This window comes from Bufo gargarizans, chromosome 3 (genome assembly GCF_014858855.1).
Source record: "Bufo gargarizans isolate SCDJY-AF-19 chromosome 3, ASM1485885v1, whole genome shotgun sequence".
In the NCBI taxonomy this organism is placed as follows: Eukaryota; Metazoa; Chordata; class Amphibia; order Anura; family Bufonidae; genus Bufo; species Bufo gargarizans.
Window position 1 is genome coordinate 124,886,399 of NC_058082.1, and position 4,026 is coordinate 124,890,424.

The 4,026-nt window shown below is 42.0% G+C and overlaps 1 pseudogene; it reads left to right on the forward strand.

Annotated features, from left to right (window-relative positions):
* The first annotated feature begins 412 nt into the window (after positions 1-412).
* On the forward strand, positions 413-1,841 carry LOC122932121 (annotated as a pseudogene).
* The last annotated feature ends 2,185 nt before the right edge of the window (positions 1,842-4,026 follow it).

Genomic DNA, 4,026 nt, shown 5'->3' on the forward strand with positions numbered 1-4,026 from the left:
TTAGCAAGAAGGAGGTGGGAGAATTGGAGTAGGAGGTCACAATATGTAAAGAGCACCTGTCAACTCTCTTGCATGTCTGTTCAAGTCTATACTTGTATTTCTCATGAAATATTAAACCTGGAGCATCCTTTTTTGTAGAACTCTGTTTTGTGTTTGTCCTTTGATATCCTCCTAGTAATTTATAAATACATTGCCAAATAGGTGTTATTAGTTGGGGGGTGCCCCTGCACACTCTGATATTATCCAGTCAGTGCTGACAGTGGCAGACACCCCTTTGGCGAGAGGAATTATTCAGGAACACCAAATTGTAGAGTTCTTAGAAAAAAATTCAAAATGCTATATCATGAAGAATACAAGCATTTATCAAAACAGATATGTCATGGGAGCATCAAAATGGGATTGAGCCCTTTCTCCTCGCGTGAAGATGGCCGGTGGGACTCTGTATACATACCCTGATAACTGGAGGGCATACAAGCCCCTCATCGCTGCCCAGTATTCAGGGTTTCCCATCACTGTTGCTTCCTCTGCCCCAGAATTCCAGTTTGGTGTAACAAAACACCCGAATTCGCGAAGAAGTTTCCTCTGGGGAAGGTTCCAGCATTTGAGGGGAATGACAGCTTCTGTCTGTTTGAGAGCAGTGCCATCGCTCACTATGTGGGTAATGAGGAACTCCGTAGATCATCCCGCTTAGACCAGGCCCAGGTCCTTCAATGGGTCAGTTTTTGCAGACAACCACATTGTCCCTCCGACCAGTGCTTGGGTTTTCCCAACTCTGGGCATCATGCAGTTCAACAAACAGGCCACAGAACAAGCCAAAGAGGAGGTGATACTTATCCTTGCTACCTTAGATGCTCATCTTAAGAGCCGGACGTTCTTGGTTGGTGAGAGGATCACACTGGCTGACATTGCTCTTACATGATCCCTGCTATGGCTTTACAAACAGGTCTTGGATCCATCCTTCCGTCAGCCTTTTGGTAATGTCACTAGGTGGTTTGTGACATGTGTGAATCAACCCCAGTTCCGTGCGGTCTTGGGAGAGGTGAAGCTGTGTGACAAGATGGCTCAGTTTGATGCTAAGAAGTTTGCAGAATTGCAGCCTAAGAAAGAGACCCCCAAGAAAGAGAAACCTGCAAATGGGCATAAGAAAGAGAAGGAGGAGAAAAAGCCCACACCTGCCCCTGCACCAGACACAGAGGAAGATCTTGATAAATCTGAAAAGGCTCTTGCAGCAGAGCCTAAATCCAAGGACCCCTATGCTCACCTTCCTAAGAGCTCCTTCATTATGGATGAATTCAAAAGAAAATATTCAAATGAAGACACTCTCTCAGTGGCTCTGCCTTATTTCTGGGAGCACTTTGACAAAGAGGGCTGGTCCATTTGGTATTCCGATTACCGTTTCCCTAATGAACTCACTCAGACCTTTATGAGCTGCAACCTCATTATAGGTATGTTCCAGCGTTTGGACAAGCTACGTAAAACCGGTTTTGCCAGCGTTATTCTTTTTGGAAATAACAATGACAGCTCAATCTCTGGAGTGTGGGTGTTCAGAGGCCAGGATTTGGCATTCACACTGTCTGAGGATTGGCAAATAGACTATGAATCTTACAACTGGAGGAAGCTGGACCCTGATAGCGAGGAGTGCAAAACACTTGTGAAAGAGTATTTCTGCTGGGAAGGAGAGTTCAAGCATGTGGGCAAACCCTTCAACCAGGGCAAAATCTTCAAGTGAGGACCCTGGGGAGGGGGGGAGGAGCTGTCTATCCTTTGAAGAGCTGTTTTGGTTGTGCTGATAACTGTTCTCTTCAAATGTAACACTCAGACCTTTTAACTTAAGACGGCAAGCAAAAAATAAAAAGTTAAATATCGAAATAAATAAATAAATGGGATTGAAATCTGAGTCAGGAACCAAAGGCCAATATAATTAACGCCAGTTGGGATGTTTTTAGGGATGCTGCTCATCTGCTATGCGGAGGAGAATTCTACTGTGGATTTCAGTATGGCTATGGATGTTCTGTCTGTATCTAGAATTTTCAGAAGCTTTGGATAATGTACCATATGAATAATTCACACATAAAATTAGAATATAATTATGTCATGGCCAAAAGTTTGGAGACTGATACTAATTTTGGTTTTCACAAAGTTTGCTGCTTCAGTTTTTATGGTGGTAATTTGCATTAACTCTAGATTGTTATAAAGAGTGATTAGATGAATTGCAATTAATTGTAAAGTCATTCCTCGCCATGAAAATTAACTTAATCAAAAAACCCCCACTTCCACTGCTTTTCAGCCCTGCCACAAAATTACCTGTGAACATCATCTCACTGATTTTCTCGTTAACTGAGCAGAAAGTGTTAATGAGGACAAGGCAGTATCACTCTGTCATGCTGATTGAATTAGAAGAGCAGTCTGTTTGCTTTAAAAAAGGGTGGTGCTGCTTGAAATCATTGTCTTCTTCTGTTAACCATGGTTACCTCCAAGAAAACACGTGTAGTTCTCATTGCTTTGTGAAATGGGCTTCACAGACATGCTGCTTGCAAGATTGCACTTAAATCAACCATACATTGGATCATCAAGAACTTTTAAGAAAATAGGTTCAATTACTGTGAAGAAGACTTCTTCAGCTACGGGATTCAGGATTCAGCTACGGGATTAGATCCCCAACATTGCAGAGCTTGTTCAGGAATCTGCACTCACAGTAAGGGGAAGGCCTTTGGTGGATGGCCTGGTGTCAAGAAAGGCAGCAAAGAAGCCAATTCTCTCCAAGAAATAAACCAAGACAAACTGGTATTCGGTAGGAAGTACAGGGATTGGACTGCAGAGGACTGGGTTGAAGTTATTTTCTCTGATGAAGGCCCTCTTCAGACTGTTTGGGACTTCTGAAAAAATGTCCAAAGAAAAGGTGAGTCCTTTGTCTTGCCAACAGTCTAGCCTCCTGAGACCATTCATGTGTGGTGTTGTTTCACATCCAAGGGAGTGGGCTCACTCACAATTCTGCCTAAGAAAACTGCCATGAATAAAGAATGGTGTAAAAACATCCTCTAAGCACAACTTCTCCCAGCCATCCAGGAGCAAGTTGGTGATGAACAATGCTTTTTCCAGCATGATGGAGCATCATCTCACAAGGGAAAATTGATAACTGAGGTGCTCAAGGAACAAAACATTGAAATTTTGGGTCCATGGCCAGGAAACTCCCCAAATCTCAATACAACTGAGAACCTTTGGTCAATCCTGAAAAAACTGATGGCCAGGAAAAAGAAACACAGAAATTGTGATAAACTCCAAGCACCAATTAGGCAGTAATGGGCTGCCATCAGTCAGGATTTGTCCCAGAAGCTGATATCCAGCATGCCAAGGCAAATTGCAGAAGTCTTTAAAAAGAAGGGTTAACACTGGAAATATCATATAAACTTGATGATTTTTTTCTATAAAAATACAAAATCTTATCAAAGGCTTATAATTGTATTTCAGTATACCATAGAAACTTCTGACAAAAAGGTCTAAAAACACTGAAGCAACGAACTGTGAAAACCAACATTTGTGTCAGTTTCAAAACTTTCGGCCACAGCTGTATTTATTGATGATCTTGTACATGGCTTAAAGTATCCGTTTCCCATATTTTCAGATGATGAAGTTCTGTACACATATTTTTCTGACTACCCAATGCTGAATGTCACATCCCACTGGCTACTCATAGACTAAAGATCAATCATTTAGCTTGTTTCTTCTTCCATGAGATCCTAATAGAATGAAGCTATAGCCCTGTACATGATAAAAATCAAAATATGACAGCATACTTGACGCTAAGTGAACTATACCGTAGTTGAGTATTGATTACTATTGTGTGCCTAGCTGAACGTTAGATAAGGGCTCAAGTTGCTCGTAATATAATTTCAGCTACAGAAGTCTTGTCAGTAAATTACAATAAGGGTATGTTAGGAACAATCGTGTGCTGGGGTAGATCCATTTCTCCGGGACCTTCAGCGTGAGAGAGTCCAAGCAGTGGGCACTATCCGCTTACAGGGCTAC